The sequence below is a fragment of the Pyxicephalus adspersus genome, chromosome 1 (assembly GCF_032062135.1).
Source record: "Pyxicephalus adspersus chromosome 1, UCB_Pads_2.0, whole genome shotgun sequence".
Classification (NCBI taxonomy): Eukaryota; Metazoa; Chordata; class Amphibia; order Anura; family Pyxicephalidae; genus Pyxicephalus; species Pyxicephalus adspersus.
Window position 1 is genome coordinate 21,625,512 of NC_092858.1, and position 18,033 is coordinate 21,643,544.

The 18,033-nt window shown below is 40.8% G+C and overlaps 1 long non-coding RNA gene across 1 annotated transcript in view; it reads right to left on the reverse strand.

Annotated features, from left to right (window-relative positions):
* LOC140325672 (uncharacterized) overlaps positions 1 to 14,278 on the reverse strand; it is a 19,569-nt gene extending 5,291 nt beyond the window's left edge. Inside the window, exons 1-2 of the long non-coding RNA XR_011919714.1 lie at positions 12,196 to 14,278; positions 10,726 to 10,874 (exon numbers count right to left, since the gene is read on the reverse strand). This is a non-coding gene — a long non-coding RNA (uncharacterized lncRNA). The remainder of the gene's footprint in view (positions 1 to 10,725; positions 10,875 to 12,195) is intronic.
* Positions 14,279 to 18,033: the final 3,755 nt, after the last annotated feature.

The following is an 18,033-nucleotide window of genomic DNA, read 5'->3' on the forward strand; positions in this document are numbered from 1 at the left end:
TACTATTGCACTGAAAAAAGGAAGAAAAAAAGAACAGGCTGTCCACATCCTTTGTTTATCCCTGGTTTAAAGAGGGGTAACTGATAACTGATATGCAGACTGTTACCCCTAAGATCATAACTGCACCCACTGAGAACAGATTTCAGCAGCCTGGCCTTGCACTAATTTGGGCATCCATGGATATGACGTAAACCAGTGTTATTCAACCAGGGTTCCTCCTGAGGTTGCAACGGGTTTTCCCAATGGTGAGCAATGTAGGAGGCCACTGACCACCACACTTATGTACTGGGAGTTGTGAATATAGTAAGCTTTCCGCATGTTAAAAAATAAGGAAGCCTAACATAACCTGACTCCCATTTGTGTAGCAGTAACAGACATACATAGTCACACATGTGCTGGTAGTTGTGGGCAAGGCACATCCATATATTTTACATTTCACCACCTAATATATGACTGGATAGGATTGAAGCCAGGATATGGTCTCCAGCCAGGGGAAAGGACACCTGTCAGGAGAAATCTGGAGCTACTGTCTGCCTTCTAGAAGTGTTATGTGCCAGGTACTAACTTGCAGCAAGGGAAAGCCGATTCATTTCCATACTCTAGTATACATCCTTTAGGCAGATAAACATGCAAAACATGCAAAATTAAGGCATGTTAAATTGTAAATAAATGATCCAAGCCCTGATAATGAAACAAATTAGGATGCAGATATACCTTAGTTAAAGGAAATGGGGATAAAGATATCCTTCAAAATTGTAACATATTGCAGCTTACCAATTCTTAGATGTGGCTGCATCAGTTTTCAGCCATACAAAAAATACTTGTTGATCCTCCCAACATTGCAATGTCTTTGCCTCTTCTTTTGCACCTAGCTGAAATGTACCAATAACAACAATAAGCAATAGTGTTGCTTTCATTCTGTAAACCCTATGACAATCATGGCTTCCTCCTACCTTAGGATAGAGGTGTGTTTTGGAGTTGAGCTTTAAATGAGAACTCTGATTACCTGTCTGTATTCAGAACAATGAAAACAAGTTTGTGATTGCTCATTATTGGAGACACCGGTATTTTCTTCACAAAGGTCTTCATAAACCGCCCCCATAGTTCTGTTCTCCTGAAGCAAACAGTCTCAGATTAGTTGTTACGGGAACCCGGTGTGTTTTATTGTGTGGTTGTGTACAGTTCCAGGTCTCATTCCTGCACTTAATGCTGTGAATATGATGGGGTGGTAGATAATCCTGAAGGCCGTCCATGAAGGAAACCTATGAGACCAGAGGCTGTGAATAACCATTTACTATTCACCCCAGTCCCAAGTCTGTTATCAGCCTGGACGTTTTTGGCACAGACGCCGTACAGGAATGGTGTTAGCTGCATTCAGTGGATTGGGAAATGTTGGCGTAGGAGCCGTAGTTCAGGTCATAAGATATTATTTACATGTCAAGCTCTGTCTCATGGAAGCACATGTCCGGCTAACAAGCAACCGGGGTCAGGGAAAATGGCAAAGAGTAATACATAGATAAACATATGCTAGGATCATTTTACAGAAATATGTTTCACACAATTGCTTTTACTTTACAGACCATGTGATTCCAGAAAGATTCTGCTGCTAGTTATAGAGAAAGAGGAAAGTAATGGCGGCCCTGAGGTAAAATGCTGTACAGGCCATTCCACACTTGTGGAAACATATACACATGAAGGTTTGTGAATGTGAATATAAATGTGACCAAAACAGCATCTTTTTTTTAAACAAGTCGAGTTGGAAGAAATCCTAGTTGAACAAACTAAACAAAAATTATATTTGGGTTTGTATTAATTGAAAAAAAAAAAGGATCCAATAACATATCTGTTTTTGGCAAAAGTAAGTAAAATCAGTATTTGGTGTTACCCCTTGTGCAGCGATAACTGAACCCATTCCTCCATACAGAACAGCTTCAGCTCGTGGATGCCTGAGTTTCCTCACATGAACTGCTTTCTTTAAGTTTTTCCACAACATTTCAATTGGATTAGGATCAGGACTTTGACTTGGTCATTCCAGAACATTCACTTTATTCTTCTGTAACCATTCTTTGCTAGAATGACTTGTGTGTTTGGGATCGTTTTCTTTTCTGCATTACTCACTGTCTCTTAACCACCCGGCCGTTAAACCCAACCTTGGTTCAGGGTAAAAACACTTGCAAAAAGTGTTAAACCCGAACTTTTCTCAGGTGGTTAAACAAAGGTTATATTGCAATCCGATTGTCATACATTTTTTTTTTTTTTACATGATTGTGTGTTTCAAACTTTTTTTTATATTCATGATATCTACTAGACCCTATTCTGACATATTTCTGTAAGTTACAGGTCTACAATTTAAAAAAAAAAATGTCATGAAAAACAGTGTACCGCTTTTGGTACAGAAATCCAGACATCAGTGTAACGCCCAGGTGGTTAATATTAGGTCACAGACAAATGTCTTGACATTTTCCTTTAGAATTCTCCAGTATAGTTCAGAAATCCTTGTTTCATCCAGCTTTCCAGACTCAGCTAAAGAGGCCAAATCAGAACACTTCCACCACCATGTTTCACAGATGTGATAAGGTTCTTATGCTGGAATGCAGTGTTTCTTTTCCCCAAATATAATGTTCCTTATTTAGGCTTTTATTTTGGCTTCATCAGTCCACAACACATTCCTTTAGGGCTAAAAGTCAGATGGTTTTAGGTGACAAAAAAAATAAATCAGAAAATCCAAAGAGTTTACATACTTTCAGGCACCACTGTGTGTATTACATGGTGTATTTTACATATGTTCTTTTATTAATTACATGGAAAACATGACCGCTGGTTACCAGGCTGCATGCTACATACTAGATTCAGACCCACTCAGCCTCGTCATGAGTGCCTGCCCTGGAATTAGCAGGGTTCAACATGCCAGTTTACTATCCTCACTCCGCCAGTAATAGTGTGTATTTTACAACTTTTACCATCCACTGATGCTGCAATTATTAAGGATTAAGCAATCAAACTGGCTTACCCACTTTGTATTGCTTGTATTGTCTGTCTCCGTGCACTTGTCTCTTGTTTATTCAAGGTTTCCATCCAGATTAAATCTGTCCAGCCTGAGTTACAGAACATATTATTCTGCAGGTTCCAGCAGTGCTTCTCCAAAGTTTTTGTTCTGTATTTCTACTTAGGCCCCTCTTACACCTTTTCCAGTGTATCATACCGTATGCACCTCAATGCAGGTGCATGGCTTTACGATCATTTTCAATTTATATTCAGTTTGGCATGTGGCAATCTTTTGATCTTATTTAATGCATTGTCACCCCTGGTTCCTATTATGACGAGAAAACGTATGTCACGTGGATAATAACATATTTCATGGAAATCACCCCCTCCGATAGCCAGGCATCATCTAACCCAGGGTTCCTCCAGAGGTTGCTGGGGGTTCCTGGAGGAATTTGTGACTCTCAGGTCAGTTTACCAATGATCTCTTTAGCTATCTGTAAGAGTGACATTCTTCCTAATGTCCAGCCTTTCAGTGTCTTCCCACTGACCACCAAACTAAAGTACTATGATCTTTGGATATAGTAATTATAGTCACGGTTCTCTAAAACATGAGTTATTTCAAGGGTTCTCCATGTTAAAACGGTCAAGATCTAACTCTTCTACCTCAACAACCCCATTCACTGTCCCTGGCACACCCATTTTTATTGAATTTCAGGCTTTTTGGTCATGGAAGCTCCACATCGGAGGTGCTGTTTCCAGCAAGAAGTACAGTACCAGGCTGGCTCTTCCCACAAGTCATAACTTGCTGCATTGCAGAGAGAAGCACAGGGCCAAGTGGTGCCTATCACTGTGTCCCACATAATGCATGCGGAGAAATATCAGCAGATTCAGCTGCAGCTTTAATTGTATTCATTATTCGTAATCTTATCATTAACACAGTTTGCTAAGCAGTGCCATGGCTTAAAGTGTAAATATACATCACTGATCCATTCTGCAATGACTCCCAAGAGTTTGGCCACAGAAAAGGAATCTTGGGATATATAGTCCTGGGGGAAGAGGTATCTACACCACCAGTAATGGAGCTCCGGGAAGCTGCCCCTGCAGCAATTTACATTCCTGTTGAAGTCACAAGGTTCAAAGGTAATCAAATCACAACAATGTGACATTTTCTTTAATGGAAAAAAACGACCGTCACCAACAACAACCAATTCCAACTGCAGAGGCGTTCGTTTGCTGTGTGTCAGACGTCTTTTCAGTAGCAGTTCTTGGGGTTGATTGGGGTCAAATCACTTTGTTAGGATTACTCATTTGCTCACTTTCAGACCTAATCATGAGAAATCATATCAGTACATTATCTGTTGTGGTCTCTTCTGTGGAGGTTTCACACTGACTGCACTCAATGTCCATAACTTACTTTCAGTGCTAACACTGCGTCCCTAACATCAGACAGCCACGATTTCCACATGTATGCTTTCTAACAAATATACATTAGCAGTGTTGTTTAGTTACGGCTCTGTATTAAATATTGCAGCATTAAGGGCAGGATCAGACTGACAATCCTGTGCAGCTCCCACCTTACCAGCCGCTCGCATTGCAGCACCATCGTCTGCACTTTTCACAGCTGCCAGCAGTAACGGGTACCAGTACCATTTTTACTTTATTTTAAGGAATGTCTGCCCCTTAAAAAGGCTTATGGCCAAAATGTAAAAATTGTCCTGGCCCATAGGGCGGTATGAAGGTACTACAGCAAAACTGGCTAATGCACTGCTTCCATGTAATGAAATATTTACCTGAACCAGGGTATAAAAGGTTGCTGAATTGCAGGCGCTGCTACCTGTGCTTCTCATTGGGCCTCCTGATCCTCACATCAAGCCCCACCCTCAATGTGCAATGCCAGAGCTTGTACTACTTTAAATGCGCTTACTGAATAGGGGGATCTCTCCTATTCCAAGCTCTCAGATGAGTCAGCCAGGCGGCCTACAATCACCCTCATACTATCCCATCGCTCCAATAAAGAGCTGAAGAAACCAAACTGATCATGCCAGCCAAGCCATTGTCAGAGTGGTGAAGGAGCACCAGTTGCACACCATTATTTATTAATCACTTTTAAAATTAAACCGTCATTGTAAATATGGCAGAAATTCCAGTTTGAAGCCAGCTGGGCCATAGGGTTTCAAAGCTCTGGGTAGCAGTTGGCCAATGGCTCAGCCATCTTGCAGGCAGCTAGAAGGGAAGGTGGGGTTTGCATCAGGTTGGCAAAATCGTTATTGTATTACAACACATTACAAACCTTCTCACTGATACTGCAGCATGATATTGTATATGTGGTTCTGGCAAGCTTGGGGCCTCCTATTCATCATCAAGAAACAGAAATATTCCATTACACCATATGTTATACTTGGCTTACAAACCGCAGCAAATCTTCCGCCGGGCCCAGCAACTTGGAAACATTCTGCTAGAGCTGTTCAGGTAAATGGGAATGTATGGGCTCCTGAAGATATCCATATTAATTTCCCTGATTGTTGTCAGGTGTTGATACATAGAACGTTTTTCCGCACTCCCTTTACCTGCCAACAATTCCAGATTTCCTGGTTCTGTTCCAGAGGTCAGAGGGGCTTCACCTAAAGATGGACAGGTGCATGCAGGGCATATCACAAATGAAGGCTGCACAGGTAAGAGGCAGAGCCAAATCCACATCAGTTTTTCTTATTGGAAGGCTGGCTGGTGTTTAATCTGTATGTGTTTAAAAAAAAAAAAAAAAGTATCTTTTTTTGCTGAATTTTGCTTATTCATGTTTCTGGATCACACTGGGCTGAATGGAAAATTGGACAAAGAATGGCAACAATGCTGCCAAGTTTTATTCAAATGCAGTCCTTTTATAAGATATTGTGAAAATCTGGATGCAGAGTAACATGTGTTAACTCTCCATCTGCCAAGTGTGATTGCTGGGAAAAAAAAAGTTAGAACACCATTGCCTGGCCAGAGACCCCAACCCTTCTCTTCATTACTGCTCGCTTCTAAAAGTTTTTTTTTTAATTTTGGATTAGGTGTGGCAAAGAGCAGAACTTCTGTCGTGTTTTTAGCAGGATCTAAATATAATATTATATATATATATATATATATATATATAAATATAAGTACACTGTGTATACATGTAGTCCCTGAGTTAAGGACATCCGACATACAGACGACTCCTAGATACGAATGGGCTTCCCTGCTCTTTCTCATTAGTGTGCAGGATGGAGGCTTGTTCACATGACTTGCAGAAGAAATCTTGTAACTCCTGACCAAGACAAACTTCAAGCTTCATAAAGTTTTTTCCCCCTTTGCTTTTGCTTTGTTTGTGATTAACTCACAGTGAGGATTTTATACAGTAACTGACACCATGCTGCCTAATAAAATGTAGACAAACATCTGTCCTAATTGCATTTATTAAAATAATGCACCTGTTCCGACTAACATGCAAATGCAACTTAAGAACAAACCTACAGCTTCTCTGTTTAATGTAACCCAGGCACTGCCTGTATATAGTAAGGTGAGGGCCTATTTATATTTATACTACATGTTGTGCTTGTGCATTGTGGTGTGCTGCAGTGCCTTGGCCTGCATATTGTACAGTGTGTTAGTTAGGAGGATGGATGCTTGTAAGTTGGCCCTCACAAAAAAAATTAACATTAGGGCCTATTCATACAGCACAGTCCATATAACACCATGAACCATCATCCACCCATAAACTTGCACAATAAGGTAGGAGGATGGTTCATCTATGGGATGGTTTCATGGGTGGACAGGAAACTCAAATCAAAATGCTAAACCAGTAATTAAAATGGCAAGCATATTACATTAAAAACATTTTTTTTATCATACACAGATTTAGTGATACTTCTGTACAGGGAAAAATAATACACCAAGGATGACCCTATATTTGATTATTGCCATACAAATCACAGGAACAATAAAAGTCTGTATAAAGTCTATTCTGTGTGCTGATCTTATGGTCACAAAAGCTACCTACCTGTCTCTGGAGCTTCCAATATGAAAGTATTATATTGCACGTCCCCTACATTCTTTATATATCAGCAGCAGAGGACAATTCACTCCATTACAAAGCAACATCCAGCCAAGTATCCCTTATTTCTCCAGCCAGAAGGATCCAGGTGTCATGACCTCTTGGACAGTTTCATAAAACCAGCTCTATAGTACAAAGGCAGTTTCAGATCTGCTTCAGGACTGAAAGATTCTGGGCGTCTCCTGGTGGCTGGCAGCTCAGGCCTTTGCACTGCAGTGCTGGTTGACAGCTGACTGCAGTGACTGATACTGCTACCACTCCCTGACGCCCCCATTCATTTGCTATGGGGCTGCCGCAGGTAGCTACATGTAGCATCTCCCCCAAGGCAGATGTTCCCGGGCAGGAGGGAGCTGTACCCACACAGTAACTTCACTGCCAGCTAGATCATAGCTTGAACTTGTAGGGTCTGACAATTGTTATGAACAAAGTTAGATATTAAAACAAAAAGGATATAAATTCTCTAACTTATAAAAATGCTGGAATTTCAAAGTCACTTGAATGTTTTTCTTAAATATAATGATTTCTGTACTTTTACAGAATGACAAATGGTTCCCCAATGCTCTCATGTGCGTCACCTTGCCACATGATTCCCCAGTAAAGACTAGAGGATTTTTTTACAGGTTTGTGTCACCGTTGTCATATGGAAACTGTCCTGAGAAATTATGCTGCAGCGAGTTCATATAGACAGGAAGAAGATGGGGATGGGGTGGAAGAAATAAGCAGCACTGAGATGCAAGGTGAAAGTCACCATGGCCGTAGTTTATTAAATACGGTACTTTCACACACAAAAAAAATTCACTTTCCTAACTTAGTGAAAAGCCCTCAATTCATTCACAAACTGAGTCGCACGCCATCTTGGCCTTCCTCTTCTTTCTATCTAGCACCTCCATATTCTTTCTTCAGGGTTCTTCACGTATCCAAACTCATACTGCGTACACGCAAGATCTGGTCATGTGACCTCCTCCAAATGCTGACCTCACTGCGCATGCGTGACATCAATCATTTTTTCTATAATAGGAAAGCTCCTTTAAGAAGCATTGCTCATTCTCGGACATGCGTAGAAGCAGCAGCCCACAGCCACATACGTCACATATCCCAGGAGGCTGCAGGGTTTTTTCTGGAGCAGTTGTAAAGGCGGAAGGTGGGGGATCTCCCTAAAAAATGCATTTTTCCATTATATACGAGGGACAGCCACCCTTCTATTTAATGTTAGAAATGTGATGATAGATCCAATTTAAAGTCTACTTTAGATCAATGTTTTCCCTTAATGTATGTGTGTGAAACATTATGTATCACACATTTAATTTAAATGATGTACAGTGCGCCTACATTCGTCCATGACCCATTTTGGTGCATTCACAGGCCTTGTAATATATCACAACACACAAATTTTCATAGACAAGTCCACAAGACCAAGACAATCACAATGCTAACATACTGAAACATTTATCACACTATCACTATCCAAATATCATATCATCAAAATATCATCAATACCATAATCACAAACAGAAAATCATAAAAGGATAACTTAAATTAGGTACTGAATTTGTGCTAAAGAAGTATTAAACACAAATTTGTATTATTTACTATATAACACATTTTTTCATTCGCAAATTAAGTTCTCAATATTTACCAAAATTGTTCAATGAGATGTGGTAGCCTAAGAAAGTGCTGCCCTCTAGTGTGCTACAGTAGCCAATACAGCAGATTAGGCTGACAGCAGATCCCTGTGTTGTGCTGCTGGCAGGGCAAGTCAATATCAGTTACTGCAACTTCACTCAAATCTTAATTTTACTGGTAGCCAGGCCCCTTTTCCAGGAGAGGTGATAGGCCACTACTGTAGTTAAACTTACCTGTTTCATGTCTTCTAAGCAATGAGCTGCCCCTGTGTAATACATTATTAGCATACCCATTACTAAAATGAATGGACCCCCATGTGCATGCCCTGGAATGATGTTATTCTGGCCTGAAAAATCAAGAACCCAGACAGACATGGCAAATATGTTGAAGACTGCAAAGGAAAAAAAAAGGGGGGGGGGTAGTTTCACTTTGAGTATGAATCTTATTGGGTGTGCAGGCCTTCAATAACATTTAGGTAGTGCTGGACCTCATTGAAAGCCTTCTGAAGCCTGATGTTGGTGGTAAATGTCCCCCATGGGGGTAAGGAATAGAATAAAATTTATTATTATAAGTTATTATTACTGTATTATTCTAACCCTGGCAGGGCAGTGACTATCACTCCCATGTCTCGATGTCCCTGGAATAGAAAGTGAGACGAAATCTCTCAAGGTAATGAAAATGAACAGTGGTAATCTTTTACAACTTGGCCCATTTGAGGGTGACCTGGGTAAAAGTGGGAAGGTCTATGGCAGGACATCTGTTCATTTTTTGTCCAGAGAAATAAAGTTTTGCTGGGAAGGAACGCTGTGATCCTCACTGTGCAGCCTTCATCTTTTAGGAACAAGCAGTAAAAACTCAAAACTCCCAAAACTATTAAAAAAAGTAAAGGACTTTTCTCAGCCACTCAGCACTAGAGGTGAATTGGAACAAGTCTCCCCATTCAAGACTAGTGCTAAATGGCTGAGGAAAAGGAATTAACATTAGTTAACCCGGAAACTACACTTATCCGTAATCTGCCGATCCCCGTCGGTGCCGGATAATCGAGGTTCTACTGTACAAAACTAGATTTAACTACGGGACGTTTGGTCTGCACGACAAAGCGCTCATCGAACATGGTAGGTGACTTAGGCCTTAGATTGTACTTTTTATACTCCATTCACCTCTACTGTTCCTTTTGGGGTAACTGGTGATCTAATGTTGGGCCTCAGGTACCATCTTAAGGGCACCCCAAAGGTTCTGAGGCATCTTCAGCCCTTCCCCGTCCCCACAGTTCTTGTCATAATGACACATCAGTATAACAGTTGGCCCGCTGCTTCATTTATTCAGCTTGAAGAGGGAGGATGAGGAATGGCGATGAGGGAATAATCTCTAATCTAGGCATAGTTGAGAAATACAATAAAACCGTGTGAAACATCCCATACACATCTATCACATGGCAATGTTTAAAATGTATTTTCTTTTATTAACTATCTATTATCATTTCTCTATTTTCATGTAAACTTCCAAAATGAATAAGCAGATCTTGGAAGAAAAAGATCCACTCAAAGGGCAGAGTCAGAAGTTCCCACACGATTAGAGGGGAATATATATAGAGCGGGCTCAGCTAGTGAAAGATTTATGGTGTGTAGAAGATGTGGCTTGTGCTCTCTGATAATTCACAAATAATCACTTCCATCCTTCTTTACCAATTTTCCTCATTAAGATAACAAGTGGAGAGCTAGTAATTACCCCGGTGCTGACTAAAGCACTTCTGGAGCCAGTTTCTGCCATGCCCAATGGGTTCCTTCCCTCCTTTCCCCTCTGTGTAGCAGCAATCATAGTTAATGGGTTTAACCCACTCGGGGCCCTGCCATTCCTCCTGCACATCTCTGGCACTGAGAAGGCCGGTCATTTCTTTTCTAGTTCTAGAGATAATGTGCTCACTTTATGTAAAGAAAAACGTACTTATCCCTGTTCCTGTCATCTTCTTTCTTTACTTCCTGAAGACAATCTTTGGCCATCTTGATTGGCCGTGCCGGGATGATGTCCTTTCTGCAATATCCACCTACCTGAGTTGCAAAAGTTCCACTTGAACTCCATTATGAGTCTTGGCTGGGGCACCATCGGCATGAAGTTTGTAGGTTATCATCATGTTCATGTGGGTCTCATTTGGGTAATTAGGTGTTCTTCCACATCCCAATACATACTGGTAGGTTACCTGGCCAAAAGAGGGAGAGAAAAACAGCACAAGGAGCCAATTGGTTTCACTGCAGCAGAAGGAACATGCTGATACGAGTAGAATAACAGAAAGTCTGCTGTTTTTGTTATACTGTCCATTAAGAGCATGGTGGTGGAAAGTAAAGCTACGTACACACGTCAGATTTTTATCGCCCGATAATCGGCATCAGCCAATTATCGGGCGAAAATCTGTATGTACAGCACCGTTCATGCATCGCGCAGTCCCTTGTCGTTGGAAAGGATCGTGAAAGATCCTTTCCAACGACAAAAATTGGCAGTGTGTACGCAGCTTAAGACTAAATGTTCCTGAACTGCAGCACAGAAAAATCAGGTCTCCTGACCAAACAGGGTTGTACAATGTCGTGGAGCTGTGTATATCTTGGAACTGGATGGACATATACACAAATCATATTTCTGGTAAATCCACATCCAAATATGTTTTTTATTGAAACATTTAGAGGTTTGCCTAGAGTTCTGTTTTAGGGCCTGTTTATATCATTCATAATATTCACTTCATCACCTATCATACCTATTTTACATTGTTTTACATCTACCTCCCCCCGTCCTATAGCAGCCTTCAGTACTTGGAGTTTGTGGGAATCGGGCCCATTTAGCTGAAAGTACATTTATAGGATCAGGAACTGATGTTGGAGGAGAACCTCGGCACACAGAGTTCCCATTAATCCCAGAGGTGTTCATTAGGTTGAGGTCGGGGCTCTGTGTAGGCCTTAAATTCCTCCACACCAAGCTCTCCAGACCATGTCTTTAGGAAGCTGGCTTGGTGCACAGATGTGCAGTCATGATATAACAGAAAAGAATATTCTCAAACACCATACTTTTGGAAATAGGTACAGTTGTGTAAAAGTTTATTTGTAGTATGTAGTGTATTTGTAGGTTGTAGCATTAATGTTATTCTTCATCAGAAACACTTTGCACTGTGGTACTCCACATACTGGCTGATTTTTAAGGTAGTAGTGTTATGGAGTTCTTTGTGCTTAAAGTAGCTGAGAGAACTTTTTAATAGGAAGTGAGGTCGGTCAGATTACTTTGACTGGTCATGTTTAGTTCTATACTTCTTGTTGCCCAAGGCAAACATTGAGAAGGGGTAGTTACCCACTTTAACAGACCCCAAAAACAAATGACCAGTGCAGACCCCCAGTACAAACTTCAGTGCAAATTCCCAGTGACAGTCCTCAGTACAAACCTCCTGTCCAGACCCCAATACAGACCTCAGTGCAGACCCCCTCCAGTACAGACTCCCCCATCCTCCCAGTAAAGATTTACACCCAACCTGGGTTTACCTGCTGGGCAGATTACTTGCTGCTCTTTCCCTCTGACTTCTTCATCCAGCTGCTGGAATTTTGCCGAGTCTGTAGGGCAGGCGATCACTACACCAATAAACTCTGTATAGGAAGATGAGTGAAGAAACAATTGTTTGCTTTTTTTTTTATAAGCACAAATGATAATTGATACAGGATAGGTATGCGAATAGGAAATTATGAATTGCTATATTTATTACAACCCCTCCTGGATCCTTCCACCCTAGCGCATTTCACCCAACACTTGGGATTAGGCAGAGATTATATTTGATCTCTGATTTTTTATTTCTTCTTCATGGGTTTAGTTAGAATTGTTCAGATTTATAGCAGGCTTACATGAACTGTTCCTGATCATCTCTCTCAATGAAAAGAGGTTCATGCTATTGGGATTTGCATATTTCAAAAGGAAAATAAATAGACTACCATTGCGCCAATCCTTCTGAAAATAATAATTGCTTGGCTTTCCCTGGTTTTGTTATTCTGATCTGGAAAAGGTGTGTAGTTATAATCCAGAGCTGTGGAACTGCTAGAACAGTGTTGGATGATTACCAGAGCAATATTACCTTGTCGGCGCCCTCAGGAGCAGTATAGTCATCGTGGCAATGATAAAAGTGACATATTCCATGGCACAGAAACTTGTCATGGTGGTATAATAATGGCATATTATGAGAGCTGTGCTATAATAAATTAGTTAGGTGCCAAGTTGCAGAGGAATGCCATTTAACCAGTAGGGTGTCATTATTTGATCTAGGGGGTGTTATAATATCCAAAGTCAGAATATCACACTGCCCAAAATAAATGAAAACAATGTGTTTTTTTCCATGAAATGTGGAATGATGCATGGATGCATCACTGTACATCTATGCTAAAATCAGCAGTGGGACTTCTTGGATTCTCTGTTGATCTTTTCCAGGATACATTTTCTTGTATATAATAATCCAACTTTACAGCAGTACAAAATATTTGAAAAAATTGGCATTGATATCCTTAGTTTCTTTATTTATCTAAGGCAACAGCTGCTATACAAAGTGAACAGTAGATGGCAGCAGAGTACATACCTACACAAAATAAACTCAAATCCAATGTAGTTCTGAAAACACAAAAGTAGTCAGTGGGGGGAATGTTAAACTATAGCAAAAGCCAAAGAGACAAATAAAATATGGTAATGCCTACAGGAATAAATAGACAATGAAACTTTCCAAGGGCAATAGTTAAAAATATGGCAAGGGTATTTGAGACAAGGACAGTGGTGGATGAACTGGAGGACACAAGCCAATGTTGAATTTCCCACTGAACCAGTAGGATACAACAGAGAATATCATTGTAAATTTTGCTCCAGCATATGGAGATACATAGATGTTGCTGTCTTGAGAGATGCTACTGTTTATGCCCAGAAAACAGGGAGTGGAAGAAGCACATCTGCTAGAAAAAATTAAACTTTACAATTCTGGAAGCCTAACATTGGACTCCATACAACCAGTCCATAGGTGTGATGGCTGCATTTGTTTTCTTATTATAAGTTGTCTTTATATTTCACCTGATAATCTGGTTACCACACTTGTTGTCCTGGGTGACCACATTCACCCATTGTCTTGTATCTATGGAAGAAGCTATGGTTGTTTAAAGAGAGTTTTCCCAGTCTAAAGAAATCTACAAAGCTGGATTCGAAAAAGAGAAAAAAAGGAAAGACAGGCTTTTGTAGGGCAAAACTTTTTAAATAAAAAATGACATTTTATTTAAATATTTATTTAAATAATAAGACAGAGTCCTCCTGGGCTAGACCTAGGCTAACACGGGTTCACCGATCATAAAGTAATCAGAGCATAGTAGAAAAACTTTTCGCCCCGCAGTGCTTCCTTGGGATTGGGAGACTTGATAAGATTGCTGAAACTTTTGTCGGCTAATGCTCAGGAATACAATAAGGATACACACAAATAGAAGTTTTGACGTTTTCAGTCTCCAGCTGTAGTTGCAGGAGAGGACAGTTTGATACCCGGTGGTGTTTCAGACCAGGTGATTATTTGTGATTATTCAAAGATCCTGAAAGAATAGAATGATCAAGAATGTTCACTTAACCAAACAGGAATAAGTTGTTGCAGTACAATCTGTAATTTGTATATTGCAACATGTAGTAAATTCTTCTAGTACTTCTACCGTGTTTCCCCGATTATAAGGCACTCTCTTATATTTTTTGAAATGCCAAAATATGCCCTGGGTCTTATTTTCAGGGGATGTCTTATTTTTCCATGAAGAAGACTACAGTACACATTTATTGTTGAAAGTCACTCATGATCACTCATGTTCCATTGATTGTCCCCTTCTGATCACTCTATGCCAATGATTGTCCCCTTCTGATCACTCTATTCCATTGACTCCATTGTCCCCTTCTGATCACTTACCCGTAATTAAGTGCAGGGATCTCCGTTAGGGCAGGGATCAGCAGCTTGCTTCCTTGTTCAGAATCGTGTGCAGGCTGTTTACTTTCAGTTTGGCTCAGGAATAGACACGCCCTGCAGCCAGCATCAGAGACACACACGCTGCAGCCAGCATCAGAGACACACACGCTGCAGCCAGCATCAGAGACACACACGCTGCAGCCAGCATAAAGGACACACACGCAAGATCAGATATCTGGAGCTGTCTTATAAATGGGTGAGTGTCTTATTTTAATTATTTTTTTAAAAATCGGGGGTGGCTTACTTAATGGGGATGTCCTGAAATCGGGGAAACACGGTAGTAACCAACCCCTTAATAAAATAATGGGTTAATGTTGCTGAAATTGTGGAAGATAAATGGAATGGATGCGTACCATTGTTGGTTGAAAATTATTGGTATAGTGGCGTGGGCGGATCGGTGGCAGCCGTCCAAAAGGACTTTCTAATCCGCCCATGGTTTTCTACCCAGGCTTGGGATCAGGAAATGTAAGTAAGGAGCATTCTTCAAACTGTCCACCAATGTAAAGAGGGCATTTGTTCAATTGGATAACCAAAGTAAGAAGATACATTCATCCTACCCACTGACCCACCTACCCAATGTAAGGGTCCCTTTTCTCCCTGACCCTTCCTCCCAATGATTACTAATCTAAAGGGGCCCTTCTCTACCGACCACTGATGTAATGGAACACTTCACTATTCTTGTTTTCTGGCTAATAATAATAACTTGTTTCACTTCATTATTACTGAATTTTTTTTCTCCATGTTCTATTTACACTGTTGTACCCTAAGCTATAGCAAAGTATTTACTAAAGGTTTTTCAAAACATAAATGATTGGTTGGAATGCACTAATAAACAAAAATGGACAAAACACTAAAATGAGTGGGCCTGTTGTCTTTGTTGTAAATAAGCAATACATAAAATAATACATTATCCCTGCTCGGAAAGGCTGCATTACAGGACACCAGTCAGCAGCTTAGAAAATTTATGACCATCTCTTCAGTAATAAATTTCATAAATAAAATTGTGAGGGTCGTGGCCTGATCATAATTGTAAACATTCATTTCTGAAGTGCTCTTGCCTCTTTGTTAAATTCACTCGCTGGTCATCCGATTCATCCTTCCTAGCCATGACTATATAAAGGCGAGAGAGCATATCCAATACTGCAGTCAGTACACTGGGGTTCTATGTTCCATCCATAGCTGACATTGCCAGGCACAGGCTGTGACAATATGGCACCAGTGGCAGCATTCCTGAGGCAGATTCTGTCATCCTACCATGTCTCGCCAGGACAGGATCTGCAGAATGTGGAGGAGCAGACATCTTTTATGATCAAAGCCAGTCTGATAAAGATGTCTCCCAACAACACTACAGGATTCCATAGACCCTGTAATGTGCAAAGGAGGGCTCAGAATGTTCCCAAACTTCTTTTAGGCGACACAGGGTTGAGCCCAGCAAACTTTTATATTTCAGCAATTATTACTATGCCTCTTTTGGCACAGATGACGGTAGTTACTCCTTCCTCTATTCTTCCATAGGCACCTGAACATATGGCCATTTCTGGGGATCCTGATTTAGGAGCCTTAATATGGGCCTTGTCCCAAATCTGACCTAGAGGCCTTGATTGAGGGCTGGAAGCCTCTCATCAGGTGACTGTACTAGAGGTTACACAGGACATTAGGGATGCTGATAAAGCTGATGGTATAGCAGTGGATACGTCTGTGCTGACACAAAGTTTTGCAATTAAAAAATGGACAGATACTTTCATGTTTAACAGTTGGTTTCCTATTATCCATGGGTTGCTTTCATGGATTCTAAATGCAGCAAAAGCATGTATCCCTGCGCTGTGAAAACAATCCTCCTCATCCCCCATATCCCAATGGTTTACACGGATCAATGAGATCATTTCTATGGAGGATCTGATCCCATCACATGACGGGAGATCGGATAAGTTTCGTAAGACATGGTTCAATTAGATACAATATACCTCTTCACAAGCTTATTCTTCGGTTAGTTGTGCGAGGCTGACAGTGCTGATGATAATAGTTCACAAGCAGGTGGTCAGATTGTTATTGAACACATCTAAGTAACACATTATTATGCCTATACTAAGTCTGGGTGTTAATGCCATTTTCCCGATCTTGGTAAGGTTTTCCTCCCCCCCGCCCCCTTTTAGTACACTGCACAAAAATGATTTTGCTACTGGCAATAACACATGTGATTTACATGATATCGAGTGTGCTGATTCCAAATCTGAATTCTGAAATTGCCTATCATGTACAGATTTTAAGTTATAGGCGTGCTATAGCAAATGGTCGGTAATTGGGTAATGTGTATTTACATGGGAACAATATAACAGTTGTAGCTACCATCATGCCTGCTGCCGCCTTAGCTGAATCACGCCCCCCTGGTGGCATGCATGTTCCAGTAGCGGCTGGGCAAGTCACTGAGCTGAGGTCAGAAACAGGGCAAGATGGACCAAGGGCTTTTCTCTAGTGCGACACCATCTTATTGTATAGTACAGCTAGGCCATAGTGAGTCTGTTTTGAGCTAAAGATGAGTAGGCGCAGCTGTGTTAAACTGGACAATTTTTGCTACATTTGTGGCAATTATACCCCGTGTGATCAACGCAAGATCCTAACCAAGAGGGTGCGATTTGCTTACATGTATTACTTTGGATGTGAAATTGGAGATCAGGATGAAACCTGGGCACCCCATAACTGCTGCCAGGAGTGTTACGTTGGCCTAACACAATGGTTGACTGGGAAAAGGAATAAATTGCCTTTTGCTGTGCCTATGGTTTGGCGTGAACCAAAAGACCATCAGTCAGACCGTTACTTCTGTATGAATAAAATTGCTTCATTTTCAAAGAAGACCAAGCCAAAAATCATCCATCCTGATTGTGAATCTGCTCTGAAGCCAGTGCCACATGATGCAGAGAATCCAGTGCCAGTCCCCCCTACATCTATTGTTACTGACAGTGACATGTCGGATGAGGAACAGGAGGATGATGTCGATGTTAATGAATGTCATGAACCCCAATTTGAAGCGGGTAAGCCACATTTTTTAAGCCAATCAGATTTAGATGATCTAGTAAGTGACCTGTCTTTGTCAAAAGAGAAGTCTGAACTGTTAGCCTCCAGAGTAAAAAAGTGGAATTTGCTACAAAAAGGAACAACAATTTCACACTTTTGTGATCGTCACACAAATTTTGCAGGTTATTACAAGCTGGAAAACGACATTTGCTTCTGTACCGATGTGAGTGGTCTGATGATGGAGTTAGGTTGCGAATACATACCAGAGCAGTGGAGATTGTTCATAGACTCAAGCAAAGCAAGTTTGAAAGCTTTATTGCTGCATAAAGGTAAAGAAAAACCTTCTGTTCCT